This window comes from Trachypithecus francoisi, unplaced genomic scaffold, assembly GCF_009764315.1.
Source record: "Trachypithecus francoisi isolate TF-2019V2 unplaced genomic scaffold, Tfra_2.0 Lachesis_group12, whole genome shotgun sequence".
Lineage (NCBI taxonomy): Eukaryota > Metazoa > Chordata > Mammalia > Primates > Cercopithecidae > Trachypithecus > Trachypithecus francoisi.
The window spans coordinates 54412641-54432517 of NW_022681457.1; positions in this window are offsets into that span (position 1 = coordinate 54412641).

Sequence of the window (19877 nt, forward strand, 5' to 3'; positions counted from 1 at the left end):
CCCAATAAATATGAAGAACTGTAGAAGGTCAGGGCCCTTGTTCTCTAGAAACGAGGAACCCTCTGACCCCTTCTTTCAAACAAATCCTTTTGTCTTTGTCTTTATTCCTGAATTCATCCTCCTTTGTTCAGGCCTGAAGTAAGAGCTACATAATCCCAGCAACTTGGGAGACTGAGGTAGGAGAATCACTTGGGACCAGGAGGTGGTGGTCATGGTGAGCCACACCATGGTCCTCCAGCCTAAGCAACAAGAGCAAAATTTTATCTCAAAACAAAAAACAAACAAACAAAAAATAAAATTAGCCGGGTGTGGTGTTGGGTGCCTGTATTTCCAGCGACTCAGGAGGCTGAGGCAGAAGAATTGCTTGAATCCGGGAGGTGGAGGTTGCAGTGAGCCGACATCATGCCACTGCACTCCAACCTGGGTGACAGAGTGAGACTCCGGCTCAAAAATAAAAAATAAAAATAAAAATAAATTTTATGAACACTGAAGACAAATTCAAGTGATTTTTTTAATGAGGAAAAGGAGAAAATGTGCAATGTGCGTGTCTGACTGTGTGATAGGTAAGAAAAGAGAGCACTATCTAAGTCATAATGGGAAGAGTGTTTCTTTCCATAAACTTCCTGGAGTACACAAAGGATGGAGAATTTTATTAATCACAAATATTTTCCAGGATTATCTATGTGTTTCATCTTTCCCCATCTCTTTGTTCTATGCATTCCTTCCATTTGGCTTTTCCTGGGCTGCATCTTATATGTTAAACTGATAAACATAACTACAGTGTTTTGCTGAGTTCTGTGAGTAGCTCTACCAAATTATTGAACTTCAGGGAGGTTATGGGAGTCCCCAGGTTTTAAACAGTAGCTCAAGCATAGATGGGCCCATGGGGTTTGTGACTGGCATCTGCAGTGAGCACAGTGTTGTGGGACTGAGCCCTGTATCAAGGTCTGTGTTGACTCTGGGTGGTGTCAGAATTCAACTATTAGACAATAAGTTGGTTTTGGAGAATTGCTTGATGTTCAGCAAACTCTACAGATCTGGTGCCAGAAAAAAAGGTATCACAGAGGCCTGGCATGGAATAAACTCTGGGTGATTGGGAATGGAAGGATCTGCTCTTCTCTACACAGGCTGTCACACTGCCCACTGTCCTGTGATTCCAGGTCTCCTCTTAGGGTGATGGAGGACTGAAAACTTAGAGGAAAGGAGCTCTGATGACAGACCCCCTTTTCCCATAGCTGCCACTACAGGATTCCCACCCACTCACAAATACACACATTAGACATTGGTGTGTCCACACTCCTCCCAGGACTAGGCCCACCTTCAGGAACTTCACCACAGCATTTTTGATCCTAGTGTTTCTCGCAAAGAACCCAAAAGTCTCTACAAGTCTCCTGGCATATCCCCACCCCCAGCTACTGAATCTGCAGCAGCAACCTGTTTTCTCCACCAACCTAGCATTCTGGACCAGCTGTTTATAATCTCATCTGCCTGCATGAATGCAGAGATAAATCAGTACAGCCCCACCTGGGCCACTATCTGTAGCAAAAATCAGTCCTTTCACCTACTTCGCACTCTCCCACCCAGGGATTTTTTTTTTTTCTTTTGTCTTTTATTTTTGGTTCAGGGTACACATGTGGGTTTATTATACTGCTAAAATTATGTTATGGGGTTTGTCCTGCAGATTATTTTGTCACTGAGGTACTAAGCATAGCACAAAACAGGTCTGTTTTCTGATCCTCTAATCCTCTCACCATCCACCCTCAACTAGGCCTCAGTGTCTGTTCTCCTGTTTGTGTTCATGTGTTGTCATTATTTAGTTCTTACTTGTGAGTAATAACATGCATTTGGTTTTCTGTTTCTGCATTATTTTCTCATTTTTATTTATTTATTTATTTTTGAGACAGAGTTTTGGTTTTGTTGCCCAGGAATGAGTTCAATGGTGCAATCTCAGCTCACTGCAACCTACACCTCCCAGGTTCGAGCGATTGTCCTGCCTCAGCCTCCTGAGTAGCTGGGATTACAGGCATGTGCCACCATGCCAGGCTAATTTTGTATTTTTATTAGAGATGAGGTTTCACCATCTTTGTCAGGCTAGTCTTGAACTCCTGACCTCGTGATCCACCTGCCTCGGATTCCCAAAGTCCTGGGATTACATGTGTGAACCACCACGTCTGGCCATATAATTTCTTTTATCTTGCTCCTGGCCATATAATTTCTATTTCTTTTACCTTGCTAAGTGTACATATTTATTTTCTAATAAAATTACCCTAGAAAGGCTTGGCATGGTGGCTTATGCCTGTAATCCCAGCACTTTGGGAGGTAGGCGGATCACCTGAGTTCAAGAGTTCGAGAACAGCCTGGCAAATATGGTGAAAAGCCATCTCTTCTAATAATACAAAAATTAGCCAGATGTGATGGCACACACCTGTAGTTCCAGCTACTCAGGAGCCTGTTACAAAAGAATCACTTGAAGAAGAGGCAGAGGTTGCAGTGAACTGAGTTTGCACCACTGCACTCCAACCTGGTCAGTGGAGTAAAACTCCATGTCCAAAAAAAAAGAAAAAAGATTACCCTAGAAAACCTTAAGAGATTTGTTTAAATTGCGTATTAGTATATAGTATAAAGTTCACCAGGCAGTAGTTAGAAAATATTAAAATTTCAGAAACTCTGGGATTTAAGTTTTTTTTAGGTAAGCTTAGAAAAAAACAAAACAAAACTGGTAGTACCCCAGTGGCATAGAGAACAGAATTCTACATAGAGTTCCCACCGCACTGCCCCAGGTCTGTTCAGATTCACCCTTTTTGGAGGCCTTATTTAGGTTTGCCCCTATGATGGAGTCACGCCTCACAGAACTGATTAGAAGAGATCAGAGTTTTAGCTGGTGAATCCTGCTGTCTTTCTAGAGTTGGTGCTCACAATTTCCTGAAACCCAAAAGCAGATAAATGGGAAAAATAAAGTATGTAATTTAGAAGCTCAGTTTTTAAATTTTCTTCTAAAACCAGGGTTTGCAGAGACATTCTGTTTAGCAACTTGTTTTTTATCCCTGCAGATCTAGTAGTTGCTCCATAAGTCACAAAAAAGTAACTATAAACAAAATAAAAATTTCTCTAAACTATATTAAACTCTTCCTTTCTGTATCTCTTTCATCTGACTATACCTAGCTTTTATTCTGTACAATTTTTTTTAAAATTTTGATGACAGAGAACAGAAGAAATAAAAATGCTGGACTCTTTATCTAAATCCTGGAAATGATTAAACCCTTAGTACCAGCTCCAGGGTGTTATGAGAATTAAATCACATCATGTGTTATGCCCAGCACTGTGCTCTGTATCCTACTCTTGACCACATAGTACCTGCTTAATAAACATTGCATCAGTACATGTGTACATGTTGTTTTTCAAACCCAGACTTATTCAGACATTGCTGCCTTCTGCTTCCTCTATAAACTTTAAAGAGTCAGTGAAGGCCGGGCACGGTGGCTCAAGCCTGTAATCCCAGCATTTTGGGAGGCCGAGATGGGTGGATCACGAGGTCAGAAGATCGAGACCATCCTGGCTAACATGGTGAAACCCCGTCTCTACTAAAAAATACAAAAAACTAGCCAGGCGCGGTGGCGGGCGCCTGTAGTCCCAGCTACTCGGGAGGCTGAGGCAGGAGAATGGCGTAAACCCAGGAGGCAGAGCTTGCAGTGAGCTGAGATCTGGCCACTACACTCCAGTTTGGGCGACAGAGTGAGACTCCGTCTCAAAAAAAGAAAAAAAAAAAAAGAGTCAATGAAGAATATAAAACTTTAAGATGGAGATAGGTTGTCCTTATTGGTACCAGAAGTATTTGGTTGTCACAAAACTGCTAAGTGTAAGGGACCCTGTGCTGTTCCTGCTTTCTCTAACTAATGCTAATAATAAGCAAAAGGGAGAAATATCAGCATTGACAGGGAACTTGTTTAAAACACCCATTCATGGACCCTTTGAAACCTGCAGAATCACATTACATAAAGTGGGGCCAAAATTACCAAGTGATTTATAAGCTCCTTAAAGCTTGAGAGACAATACTTAGCTTAGCGGTTATCAGCTGAGGCTTCTCATTAGGATCACATGGCCAATTTGCAGAAATCTGTTGTGCCCTCCCCACAGCTCCTGTTTATTGTTCTGGGTGGAAGCATCGATGGTATTTTAATGAAGGGCCTCATGCAACTCTAAGGTGAGGCCAGAATCAGGTACGAGAGCTTCAAAATATAGTCATAAGAGTTAAGTTCCACCTTTGCCCTAAAGGTGGTCACAGAACCTGTTCTGTTTGGGTTTGGTAGGGACAGGTCATTGTTGCACATATTTCCGTTACTATAGCAGAAATGGGTGATGTCTGTGGCAGGGGAGGGCACCTGAGGACAGGAAAGGAGAAACTTCTATTTTCATCTTCATGGAGCAGCTCATTTTTTCTGAATCCCTTATGTTTTAAAGGACAGAAATGGGTGGACTTTTTCTGTGCTTTTCTGCCAGTTGATGTCATGGTAGCAGGTAAACATGTGGTACTGACACCTTTAAAGACATATTCTCAAGATACAGGTGTAATTTGTCCAGAGAGTCTCATCTGAGAAAGAATTCCAGAGAAGGAAGAGAAAGAAAAAGATGGCTTTTCTTCAGGTAAACATGTCTCAGTTGAATAGCTGTGTCCACTCTGCCTCCTGGACTGCCTTGCATTTAGTACTTCCAAACCTTTACTTCTGTACTTGTGTTTTCCTCCCTAAGGAGTTTGGTTTAACTGTTTATTAACTTTTTTTTTTTTTTTTTAGACAGAGTCTCACTCTGTCGCCTAGGCTGGAGTGCAGTGGCACGATCTCAGCTCACTACAACCTCCACCTCCCAGGCTCACGCCATTCTCCTCCCTCAGCTTCCCAAGCAGCTGGGACTACAGGCACCCGCCACCACGCCCAGCTAATTTTTTTTTCTTTTTTTTGTATTTTTAGTAGAGACGGGGTTTCACCGTGTTCACCAGGATGGTCTCGATCTCCTGACCTCGTGATCCGCCCGCCTCGGCCTCCCAAAGTGCTAGGATTACAGGTGTGAGCCACCGCGCTAGGCCTAAAATTCTTATGATAGTCAAGGATCTTTGAAAAATATTTCTTTCCTATATCCCAGAGCCTTCTCTGCATTCTCTACATCATAGCTTCTTATATGCCATGCAGAATTCTCAGCAAGAATTTATGATCCGCAATATTAAAAATGTTTCCTTTGTGACTGTTGAACATGGAAAGATGTGGATATTCAAGATTTCTATCGGGGAAAGCTGTGATCCTTAGTAAAGATGGAGAACATGGAATGTTGAGGTTCCATCTGTGTGTTCCATTAGCTCTACGCAGAACAGGATTAAGAAAATGCCTATTTAAATGGGATGGCATTTATTACCCAGAAAGTTCTGAAAAAAATTACTTGGAGATACCTGATCTCTACGGTGCTAAATGAAGCCTACTAAAAATTACTACAGAACATAGGCGTTATCTGTATTTTGAAGTTTGCATAAAAGACATTTTTTTAATAGTTAAATTCAGACTAATTTTGGGGGGAGGAGTATTTCAACAGTGATGCTGTGTTCTTCTGTGTGCATTAGCACTTCATATGTACATTAGCACTTCAAAAAAATATGTACTCATGCAGTTAATGGTTAATGATTCACTTGGTGAAATAACTCTCTGACAGATTTTTTCACTATAGAGTTAATTACTTTTTCTTTATTATTAAGTATTTTTATGCAGCTGATGTGCATAAACCATCACATTTAATCTGGCAGTTGTCCTTTTTTCTCAATTTTTTCTACATATTTTTATTTGGTAAATGAAGGCGCTTATCTTTGATTACAGGCTAGAAAAAGTGGGAAAACCACAGGCTTTTCCACTTACTAAATGTTGGACAAAATGTCCTTCTTGGGCCAAAAACATTGGCATTACTGGTGAGTTTATTAAATATTCAAAAAATTGGCTGGGTGCAGTTGCTCATGCCTGTAATACCAGCACTTCGGGAAGCCATGGCGGGCGGATCACCTGAGGTCGGAGTTCGAGACCAGCCTGATCAACATAGACAAACTCCATCTCTATCAAAATACAAAAAAAATTAGCCAGGCTTGGTGGCACATGCCTGTAATCCCAGCTGCTTGGGAGGCTGAGGGAGGAGAATTGCTTGAACCCAGGAGACGGAGGTTGTGGTGAGCCAAGATCACGTTGTTGCACTCCAGCCTTGGCAACAAGAGCAAAACTCTGCCTCAATAAGTATTTCTTTTCCTATGCCTTAAGTGATCTGCCTGCCTCAGCCTCCCAAAGTGCTGGAATTAGAGGCTTGAGCCCCGTGCCCAGCCTGTACCATCATTTTGGTAGTAAAGAATCCTATATGTGTCCATATATTTATATTTAATGGAGAGATTTATGTTTTTATATGTTTGTATGATACTATCTAGCATCATTTTATGTTTCAATATAGTGGACACATATTGAGGACCGCGGTGGGGATGGTGGAGGATGAACAGACACAAGAGACAGAGAACATGGCGGCCGCGCCTAGAGCCTCCGCCTCACTTCATTTATACTCCATAAACCCCACGTCAGCAAAAATAACACAATGCAAAACAAACTTTCTGCACCCAGATGTAACCTTCTGCTTAGTTCCTTGTCTCTAAGCTCTTTCTTATTTGTCTGCCTTCTTGGCGCCTACTAGAGTTCATTAAAAGTTCAACTAGAGATACTGTCCTTGACTAGTGGAGTTCATTAAAAGTGCAACTAGCTAGAGATACTGTCGTTGAGCCTTATCTATTCTTAGCATATTGTTTTCAATGGCCCCTGCAGACACATTTTAACATTTCTGTATTTTTATATGTAGAGTCTCATTATGTTGCTTAGGCTGACCTTGGACTTCTGATCTCAAGTGATGTGACTGCTGTGGCCTCCTAAAGGTGTTCAATTATAGGCATGAACCACTCTGCCTGAGCCACGTGTAGTATTTTTTTTACTTTTTTTTTTTTTTTTTAGTGAGATGGAGTCTTGCTCTTCTAGCCCAGGCTGGAGTGCAGTGGCATGATCTCAGCTCACTGCAACCTCCGCTTCCCAGTTTCAAGCAATTTTCTTGCCTCAGCCTCATTCTGAGTAGCTGGAGTTACATGTGCATGTCACCAAACCCAGCTAATTTGTTTTTTGTAGTTTTAGTAGAGATGGAGTTTCACCATGTTGGCCATGCTGATCTTGAACTCCTGACCTCAGGTGATCTCCCCACCTAGGCCTCCCAAAGTGCTGGAATTACATGCATGAGCCACTGCACCCAGCCCAGTTTTTTGAACAAGCGCATGCTCAAGAGTGTGTTGTATCATTTCTATATATTTGTAAATTTATCAATTATTTATGTTATTGTTTTATATTCTAATTCTATTTTTGTCATAGAAAGTAACCTATAAAACTTTAGTTTTAAAAAATGTGTTAAGGCTTTGTTTTTGGCCTAACAGATGGTCTATAAAGGAGAATGTTGTATGAGCTATTGAGAGGGTTGTGTATCCTAATGTTGAGGAGTGTTCTCTATGCCTTGATTCATTACAGGAGGCACCTGTTAACTGTCACCCACTCATTCATCCCAGTGGGAACCTGTTCACTGTCAGCCACTCATTCACCACAGTGGGAACCTGTTCAGGCTGTCTTCCACTCACTCATCACAGTGGGAACCTGTTGTCAGCCATTCATTCACCAAAGTGAGAACCTGTTCACTCTCACTCACACACTCATCATAGTGGGAACCTGTTCACTTTCACCCACACACTCACCACAGCAGAAACCTATTCAGTGTCACTGACTCATTCATCACAAAGGTAACCTGTTAATCATCACCCACACACTCATCACAGTGGAAAACTTCAATGTCACCCACTCACTCATCACAGAGGAAACTTCTTTACTGTCACCCACTCACTTATCACAGTGGGAGCCTGTTGACTGTCACCTACTTATTCATCACAGTGGGAACCTGTTCACTGTCAACCATTCACTCACCACAGTGGGAAACTTTTCACTGTCACCCACTCATGCATCATGGTGGAAAGGTGTTCACTCTCACCTATTCACTCAGCACAGTGGGAACATATTCAATGTCACCCACTCATTTATCACAGTGGGAAGCTGTTCCCTCTTAGCCACTCACTCATCACAGTGGGAACCTGTTAACCATTGACCACTCACTCATCACAGTGAGAACCTGTTTCCTCTCACCCACTCACTCATCACAGTGGGAACCTATTTACTGTCAGCCACTCATTCAATACAGTGGGAACCTGTTCAATCTCACCCCATCATTCACCATGGTGGGAACCTGTTGACTGTCACCCACTCGATCATCACAGTGGAAACCGGTTAACTGTCACCACTCATTCATCACTGTGGGAACCTGTTAAATATCACCCACTTACATCACAGTGGGAACCTATTCACTGTCACCCACTCATTCATCACTATGGTAACCTGTCCACTGTTAGTTACTCACTCATCACAGTGAGAACCTGTTCACTGTCACTTACTCATCACAGTAGAAATCTGCTCCCTGTCACCCATGCACTCATCATTGTGGTGAGTGAGTGGGTAAGAGTGAACATGCTCACAACATAATAAATGAGTGGGTGACACGGTAATAGATGAATGAGTGGGTGAGAGTGGGAACCTGTTAACCATCACCTACTCATTCATCACCCTTGGAAATTTTTCATTCAGTTTCACCCACTCATTCATCACAATGGGAAATTTTTCACTGTCATCCACACACTCACCACAGTGGGAAACAGTTCACTATCAGCCACACATTCACCACAATAAGAACCTCTTCACTCTCACCCTGTCATTACCACAGTGGCATCCTGTTGGCTGTCGCCCATTCTTTCATCACAGTGAAAACCGGTTCAGTGTTGACCACTGATTCATCAGTGGGAACCTGTTCAAAGTCACCCACTCACCCATCACAGAAGGAACCTGTTATTTATCAGTCACACATTCTCCACAGTGGATACCTCTTAACTCTCACTCACTCATTCACCACAGTGGGAAGCTGTTCTCTGTCAGCCACTTGTTTACCACAGTGGAACTTGTTCACTCTCACCCACTCATGCAACATATTGGGAACATGTTCACTGTCACCCACTCATTTATTATGATGTGCGCACATTCACTCTCACCCACTCACGCACCACCGTGGGAACCTGTTCACTGTCACCCACCCACTCAACACAGTAGGAACTTGTTCACTGTCACCCAATCACTCATCACAGTTAGAACTTGTTCACTGGCACCCACTCACTCATCACAGTGGGAACCTGGTTACTGTCACCCACTTACTCATCATAGTGGGGAACTGTTCACTGTCACTCACTCACCACAGTGGGAACCTGTTAACTGTCACCCACTCATTCACCACCATAGAAACCTGTTCACTGTCACCAAACCACACATCACAGTGGGAACCTTTTAACTGTCAGCCACTCATTCATCACTGTGGGTACCTGATCTCTGTCATCCACTCATTCATTACAGGAGAAACCTGATCACTGTTACCCTTTTGTTCACCACAGTAGAAACCTGTTCACTGTCACCCACTCATTTGCCACAGTAAGAACCTGTTCACTGTCAGTCACCCATTCATCACAGTGGAAATCCATTCCCCCTCAGCTACTCATTAACCACACTGGAAACCAGTTAACTGTCTCCCAATCGTTGACAGCAGTAGAAACCTGTAACCTGAACCCCACACAGTCCCCACAGTTGGAATATGTTTACTGTCAGCATCTTACTCATTACAGTGGGAATCTATTCACTGTCACACACTCACTCATCACAGTGGGAACCTGTTCACGCTCACCCACTCATTCACCATAGTGGGGATCTGTTCACTGTCACCTACTCAATCATTACAGAGGGAACTTGTTCACTGTCACCCACTCACTCATCTGTGTGGGAATCTGTTCACTGTGTCCCACATTCATCACAATGGAATCTGTATACTGTCACCTACTCACTAATCACAGTGGGAACAGTTTCACTGTCTCCCATTCACTCCATGCAGTAAGAACCTTTTCACTGTAACCCACTTATTCATCACAGTGAGAACCTGTTCACTGTCACCCACTCTTTCATCACAGTGGGAAATTGTTCACAGTCACCCATTTACTCATCACAGTGGGAACCTGTTCTTTGTTACCCACTTATTCACCACAGTGGGAGCCAGTTCACTCTAACCCACTCACTCATCACAGTAAGAACCTGTTGACTGTCACACACATATTCATCACAGTAGGAACCTGTTGTTCACTCTCACCAACTCACTTATCGCAGTGGGTACCTGTTCACTGTCACCAAATCACTTACCACATTGGGAACCTGTTCTTTCTCATCCACTCATACAACACAGTGAAAACCTGTTCACTGCCATCCACTCATTCGTCACTATGGTGACCTGATTACTGTCATCTACTCACTCATCACAGTGAGAACCTGTGCACTGTCACCCACTCACTCATCACAGTGGGAACCTGTTCACCCTTACCCACTAATTCACCACATTGGGAACTTGTTCACTCTAACCCACACAGTCATCAGAGTGGGAACCTGTTCACTGTCACCCACACATTCAGCAGAGTGGGAATATGATCACTCTCACCCACTCACTCATCACAGTGGGTACCCGTTCACTGTCAGCTGCTCATTCATCTCAGTGGGAACCTGTGAACTCTCACCGACTCAATCATCACAGTGGGAACCTGATCACTTTCACAAACTTACTCACCACAGGGGGAACCTCTTCTTTCTCAGCCACTCATTCACCACATTGGGTACTGGTTCACTGTCAGCCATGCATTCATCACAGTGGGTACTGGTTCACTGTCACCCATGCATTCATCACAGTGGAAACCAGTTCACTGTCACCCACTGACTCATCACAGTGGGAACCTGTTCACTGTCACTCATTTTTCATCACACTGGGAACCTATACATTGTCTTCTAAGCTCCCATCACAGTGGGAAACTTATCACTGTCATCCACTCACTCATCACAATTGGAACCTGTTCACTGTCAGCCACTCCTTCATCATCACAGTGGGAACCTGTTTATTGTCACCCACTCTCTCACCACAGAGGTAACCTGTTTACTGTCACGCACTTATTCATCACAGTTGGAACCTGTTCATTGTCAGTCACTCATTCACCACTTTGAGAACCTGTTCAATCTTAACCACTCTTTCACCACATTGGGAACCTGTTCACTGTCAGACACTCATTCATCACAGCAGGAACCTCTTCACTTTCACCCACTCATTCATCACAGTTGGAACCTGTACACTGTCATCCGCTCATTCACTACAGTGAGAGCCTCTTCACTGTCGACCACTCATTCATCACATTTTGCTTTCACACACTCACTAATCACAGCGAAACCTGTTCACTATCATCCACTTATCCATCACATTGGGAATCTGCTCACTGTCACCCACTTATGACAGTGGGGACTGGTTGACTGTCATGCACTCACTTATCACAGTGGGAACTAGTGAGTGGGAACCTGTTCACTGCCGCCCATTCACTCATCCCTATGGGAACCTGTTCACTGTCAATCACTCATTTATCACTGTGAGAACCTGTTCACTCTCACCCACTCAGTCACCACAGTGAGAACCTGCACACTCTCAGCCACTCATTCACCACAGTGGGAACATCTTCACTGTTAACCACTCATTTGTTACAATGGGAACCTGTTCAATGTCACACACTCGTTCATCACAAGGAAAACATTTTCACTGTCACCCACTCATTCATCACAGAGGGAACCTGTTAATTTTCATCCTACACTCATCACAGTGGGAACCTGTTCACTGTTACCCAGTCATTCATCACAATGGAAACCTGTTCACTTTCACCCACTCACTCTTCACAGTGGGAAACTGTTCACTGTCACACAATCGTTCAACACAGTAAGTACTTATTCACTGTCACTCACTCATTTATCATACAAGGAACGTGTTCACTGTCACCCAATCATTCATCAAAGTGGGAAACTGTTCACTGTCAGGCACTCATTCCCCACAGTGAGAACCTGTTCACTGTCAGCCACTCACCACAGTTGGAACCTGTTCACTTTCACTGACTCACCTATCAGAGAGAGAACCTGTTCACTGTCAACCACTAATTCACCACGGTGAGAACCTGTTCACTCTTACCCACTCATTCATTACAATGAGGACCTGTTCACTGTCACCCACTTATTCACCACAGTGGGAACCTGTTCACTGTCACATGCACATTCATCACAGTGTAAACCTGTTCACTATAACCAACTCATTCATCAAAGTGGAAACCTGTTCACTGTCAACCACTCACTCATTACTGTGGGTACCTGTTCTCTATCGTCCACTTTTTCACCATAGTGAGAACAAACTCACCCTCACCCACTCATTCAACACAGTGAGAACTGTTCACTGTCACCCACTCATTGATCACAGTGAGAACCTGTTAATTGTCAACCTCTCATTCATTACAAGAGGAACCTGTTCGCTGTCACCACTCATTCATCAAAGTTGGAAACTGTTCACTGTCAGCCACACATTCATTATAGTGGGAAACTGTTCACTGTCACCCAGTCGTTCACTGCAGTAGAAACCTCTTCATTGTCTGCAACGTATTAAGCACAGTTGGAACTTGTTGACTCTCACTTTCTCATTTATCACAGTGGGAACCTATTCCTTGTACCAATTCATTCATCACAGTGGGAACCTGTTCCTTGTCAGCCACTCATTCATCACTGTGGGAACCTAGTCACTGTCACCCCTCACTCGCCAAAGTGGAAACCTCTTCACTGTCGCCCACTCACTCATCAAAGTAGGAGCCTATTCACTGTAACCCATTCATTCATCAAAGTGGGAACCTGTTCATTGTCAGTCACTTAATCAACACTGTGGGAACCTGTTCACTCCCAACCACTCATTCACCACAGTGAGAACCTGTTCACTGTCAGCCACTCATTCATTACAGCGGAAACCTCTTCACTGTCACCCACTAATTCATCACAGTGGAAACCTGTTCACTGTCGTACACTCACGAATTGCAGTGGAAACCTGTTCATTGTTTCCCATTCACCCATCACAATGGGGACTTGTTCCCTGTCACTCACTCCCTCATCAAAATGTGAACCACTTTACTGTCACCCACTCACTCAACACAGTGGGAACCTGTTCACTGTTACCCACTCCCTCATCATAGTGAGAACCTGTTCACTGTCACCCACACTTTCATAACATTGGGAACTTGTTCACGGTCACTCACTCACTCATCACAGTGGGAAACTGTTCACTTTCACTCACTCATTAATTAAAAGGAGAACCTGTTTACTGTCACCCACTCATTCATCACAGTGGGGACCTGTTCCCTTTCACCCACTCATTCATTACAGGATGAACCTGTTTACTGTCACCCACTCATTCATCAAAGTGGGAACCTGTTCACTTTCAACCACTCATTTGTTATAGGCAGAACCTGTTTACTGTCACCCACTTATTCATTACATTGGAAACCTATTCACTGTAACCCACTCACTCACTGCAGTAAAAACCTGTTCACTTTCACCCACACATTCATCACTGTGGGAACCTGTTCACTGTCAACCACATCTGAACCACAGTGGAAACCTGTTCACTGTCACCCACTCCATCACCACAGTGAGAACCTTTTTACTGTCACCCACTCACTAATCGGAGTGGGAAACTGTTAATTGTCACACACTTTTTAATCACAGTGGGAACCTGTTCACTGTCACTCATTCATCACAGTGGAAATCTCTTCTCTGTCACCCATTCATTCATCACAGTGGGAACCGGCTCACTGTTACCCATTCATTTGCAACAATGGGAATTAGTTCACTGTCACCCACTCATTCATCACAGTGGGAATGTGTTCACTGTCAGCCATTCGTTCATCACAGTGGGAACTTGTTAACCCTCACCCATTCATTCATCACAGTGGGAACCTGTTCTCTGTAACCCACTCATTCGCCACAGTGGGAACCTCATCTCAGTCACCCATTCATACATCACAGTGGGAATCTGTCCACTGTCACCCACTCATTCATTAGAGGAATAACATGTTCACTGTCATCCACTCATTCTTCACAGTGGGAACTTGTTCACTATCATCCAATCATTCACTGCAGTGGAAACCAGTTCACTGCCACACACTTTTTCACCACAGTAAAATTCTGTTAACTGTCAGCCACTCAGTCACCACATTGGGAACCTGTTTACTGTCAACCACTCATTCACCACAGTGGGAACCAGTTCACTGTCACCCACACACTCACCACAGTGGCTACCTGTTCACTCTCATACATTCATTCACCACAGTTGGAACCTGTACACTGCCACACACTCATTCTCCACAGTGGGAACCTGTTCACTGTCAGCCACTCACTCAGCTCAGTTGGAACCTGCTCACTGTCATCCACTCATTCATCACAGTAGGAACTTGTTAATTGTCAGCCTTTCGTTCATTATTACAAGAGGAACATGTTCACTGTCACCACTCTTTCATCAAAGTGGGAAACTGTTCACTGTCAGTCACACAATTCATTACAGTGGGAAACAGTTCACTGTCAAACACTCGTTCACTGCAGTAGAAACCTGTTCATTGTCTGCAACTTATTACGCACATTTGGAACTTGTTCACTCTCATTTTCTCATTCATCACAGTGAGAACCTGTTCACTGTCACCAACTCATTCATCACAGTGGGAATCTATTCTTTGTCAGCCACTCATTCATCACCGTGGGAACCTGTTCACTGTCACCCCTCACTCGTCAAAGTGGAAAGCTCCTCACTGTCACCCACTCACTCTTCAAAGTGGGGACCTGTTTACTGTCACCCACTAATTCATCAACGTGGGAACCTGTTCATTGTCAGCCACTTATTCACCACTGTGGGAACCTGTTCACTCTCAACCACTCATTCACACAGTGAGAACCTGTTCACTGTCAGCTGCTCATTCATCACAGCAGGAACCTCTTCACTGTCACACACTAATTCATCACAGTGGGAACCTGTTCACTGTCACACACTCATCCATCACAATGGGAACTTGTTCACTGTCATCCACTCCCTCATCAAAATGGGAGCCACTTTATGTCACCCACTCACTCAACACAGTGGGAGCCTGTTCACTGCCACCCATTCATTCACAACAATGGGAACTAGTTCACTGTCACTCACTCATTCATCACGGTGGGAACGTGTTCACTGTCAGCCACTCATTCACCACATTGGGAACATGTTCACTGTCAACCACTCACTCATCACAGTGGGAACCGGTTCACTTTCACCCACTCATTTACCACAGTGGGAATCTCTTCACTTTCAACCTCTCTTTAATCACATTGGGAACCTGTTCACTCTCCCCTATTCACTTATCACAGCTGGAACCTGTTCATTGTCAGCCACTCATTCACCACCATGGGACCTGTTCACTCTTATCCACTCACTCATCACAGTGGGAACCTGTTCAGTGTCACCCACTCACTCACCAAAGTAGAAACCTGTTCACTGTCACCCACTCATTCATTACAGGGGGAATCTGTTCACTGTGACCCACTCATTCATCACAGTGGGAACCTGTTCACTGTCACCCACTCCCTCATCTAATTGGGAACCTCTTCACTGTCCACACTCATTCATCACAGTGGGAACCTGTTCACTCTCACCCACTCATGCATTACAGGAGAAGCTGGATCACTGTCACCCACTCAGACATCACAATGGAAACCTCTTCACTGTCAGCCACTCATTCACAACAGTGGCAACCTGTTCACTGTCACCCAATCATTCACTGCAGTAGAAACCCTTTCACTGTCACCCACTCATTCACCACGGTAGGAACCTTTTCACTTTCAACCACTCACTCATCACAGTGGGAACATTTTCACTGTCACCCACTCAATCACAACAGTAGAAACCTGATCACTCTCACCCAGTAACACATCACAGTAGGAGCCTGTTCACTGTCACCCACTCATTCATCACAGTGAAAACTGGTTCTCTCTCACACATTCACTCATCACAGTGGGAACCTGTTCACTCTAACCCACTTATTCACCACAATGGGAAATTGTTCACTGTCACTCACACATTAATCAAAGTGAAAACCTGTTCACTGTCACACATTCACTCATGACTGGGAACTTGTTCATTGTCACCAAGTCATTCATCACAATGGTAACCTGTTCACTGTAACCAACGCCCTCACCACAGTGGGAACCTGTTCTCTGTCATTCACTCATTCGCCCCAGTGGGAACTTGTTCACTGTCACCACTGATTTGTCACAGAGGGACATGTTCACTGTGACACACACATTCACCACAGTGGGAACCTGTTCACTGTCACCCACTCATACATCAAAGTGGGAGTATGTTTACTGTCACCCACCCATTCACCACAGTTTGAACCTCTTCAATATCACCTACTCATTCATCACTCTGAGAACGTGTTCACTTTCACCCACTCACTCATTACAAGAGGAACCTGTTCACTGTCACCTACTCATTCATCACAATGGGAACCTGTTCACTGTCAGCCACACGTTCACCACAATCAGAATCTATTCACTGTCACCTACACGTTCACCATGGTGGAAACCTGTTCACTGCCACCCACTCATTCACCACAGTAGGAACCTGTTCACTGTCAGCCATTCATTCATCAAATTGGGAACCTGTTCAATGTAAGCCATTCATTCATCACAGGGGGAACCCATTCACTGTCACCAACTCACTCATCACAGTTGAAACCTGTTCACTGTCACCCACTCACTTATCACAGTGGGAAACTGTTCAGTGTCACCCACTCATTCTCCACTTTGGAAACATTTTCACTTTCACCCATTCACTCATCACAGTGTGAACCTGTTCACTGTCAACCACTCATTCATCACAATGAGAACCTGTTCACTGTTACCCACTGACTCATCATACTGGAAAACTGTTCACTGTCAACCACACATCTATTATACCAGGAAGCTGTTCACTGTCACGCATTCATTCATCACAGTGGGAATCTGTTCACTGTTAGCAACTTATTCACCACAGTGGGAACTTGTTCACTGTTCTTCAAACGTTCACCACAGTAGAAACTTGTTCACTGTCAGCCACTCATTCATCACAGTTGGAACCTATTCACTGTCACCCACTCATTCACCACAATACTGTCAGCCACTCATTCATCACAGTGGGAACCTGTTCACTGTCACCCACTCATTCATCACAAAGAGAACCTGTTCACTGTAAGCCACTCATTCATCACAGCGGGAAACTGTACACTTTCACTCACACATTAATCACAGTGGGAACCTGTTCATTGTCGCCAACCCATTCATTACAGGAGGAACCTGTTCAGTGTAACACACTCATTCATCACAGTAGAAACCTGTTTAATGTCACCCACACATTCATCACAGTAAATACCTGTTCTTTATCACACATTCACGCATCACAGTGGTAAAATGTTCACTGTCACCTACTCATTCATCACTGTGGAAAACTGTTCACTATCAGCCACCCACTCACCACAGTGGAAACCTGTTCACTGTCATCCACTCACTCATCACAGTGGGAACATATTCACTCTCACGACACATTTACCACTTTGGGAACCAAAGTTCACCTGTCACTCACTCATTCATTACAGGAAAAATTTTTCAGTACCAACCACTCATTCATCACAGTTGGAACCTGTTCACTGTCAGCCATTCATTCACCACAGTCGGATCCTGTTCACTGTCACCCACACATTCATCACAGTAGGAACCTGTTCACTGTCACCCACTTATTCATCAAAGTAGGAAACTGATCACTATCAGTCACATAGTCACCACAGGGGGACCTTTTTGTCTGTCAACTCCTCACTCATCACGGTGGAAACCTGTTCACTGTCACCCACTCACTTACCACAGGGGATCCTGTTCACTGTCAACCACTCAGTCATCACAGTGGAAACCTGTTCACTGTCACCCACACATTCATCACAGTGGGAACCTGTTCGATGTCAGCCACTCATTCACCACTGTGGATTCCTGTTCACTCTCACCCACTCATTCAACTCAGTGAGAACCTGTTCTCTGTCAGCCACTCATTCATCACAGTGGGAACCTGTTCACTGTCACACACTCAGTCATCAGAGTGGGAGCCTATTCACTGTCAATCACTCATTCACCACAGTGGGAACCTGTTCATTCTTACCCACTTATTTACCGCAGTGGAACCCTGTTCATTCTCACCCAGTTATTCATCACAGTGGAAACCTTTTTACTTTCACCCACTTATTCATTATAGTGGGCACCTGTTAACTGTCAGTCACTCATTCACCACAGTGGGAAGGTATTCACTGTCACCCACTCTTTCACCACATTAGAATCCTGTTCACTGTCACTCAATCACTAATCACAGTGAGAACATGTTCACTGTCATCCACTCATTTCTTACAGGAGGAACCTGATCACTGTCAGCCACTCGTTCAAACCAGCATAATCCTGTTCACAGTAACCCACTCATTCACCACAATAGAAACCTGTTCACTGCCAGCAACACATTCATCACAGTGGAAACTTATTCACTGTCACCAACTCATTCATTACAGGAGGAACCTGTTTACTGTGACCCACTAATTCATTACAGTGTGAGTGTGAACCTCTCCAATGTCACCCACACATTCATCACAGTGGGAACATGTTAACTGTCACCCACTCATTTATCACAGTGGGAACCTGTTCATTGTCATCCACACACTCACCACAGTGGGAACCTGTTCACTGTCACCCACTCACTCATCACAGTGGGACTTATTCACTCTCACCCACTCATTTACCACACTGGGAACCTGTTCACTATCACCTACTCATTTATCACAGTGGGAACCTGTTCACTATCACCCACTCATTTATCACAGTGGGAACCTGTTCACTGTCACCAACTCATTCATTACAGGACTAACATTTTCAGTGTCGCTGACTCATTCATCACAGTGGGAACTTCTTCAACGCCAGCCACTCATTTACCACAGTGGGATGCTCTTCACCTTTCACCCACTCATTCACCATAGTAGAAAGCAGTTCACAGTCACCTACTCACTCATCACAGTGGGATTCTGTTTACTGTCAGTCACTCATTTATCACAGTGGGTACCTATTCACTGTCCCCAGCTCTTTCATTACAGGAGGAACCTGATCATTGTCACCCACTCATTCACCACAGTGGGAACCTGTTTACTGTCAGTCACTCATTCATCACAGTGGGAATGTGTTCACTGTCACCCACCCATTCATCACAGTGGTAACCTGTTCATTGCCTCCCACTCATTTATCACAGGAGGAACCTGTTGACTATCACCCACTCATTCATCACAGTGGGAAACTGTTGACTGTCTCCCACTCATTCATCACGGTGGGAATCTCTTCACTGTCAGGCACTCATTTACCGCACTGGAAACCTGTTCACTGTCAGCCACTCACTTACCAAAGTGGGAACCTATTCACTGTCACCCACTTATTTATCACAGTGGGAAATTAATCACTGTCACCCACTTATTTATCACAGTGGGAAACTAATCACTGTCAGCCACATATTCACCACAGTGGGATGTTATAGACTGTCAGCCCCTCACAAACCACAGTGGGAAAGTTTTCACTTTCCCCCGCTCACCCAACACAGTCGGAGCCTGTTCACTGTCACCCACTCATTCATCACAGTGGGAACCTGTTCACTGTAACCCACTCATTCATCACAGTGGAACCCTGTTCACTGTCATCCACTCATTCATCACAGGAGAAAGCTGTTCACTGTCACTC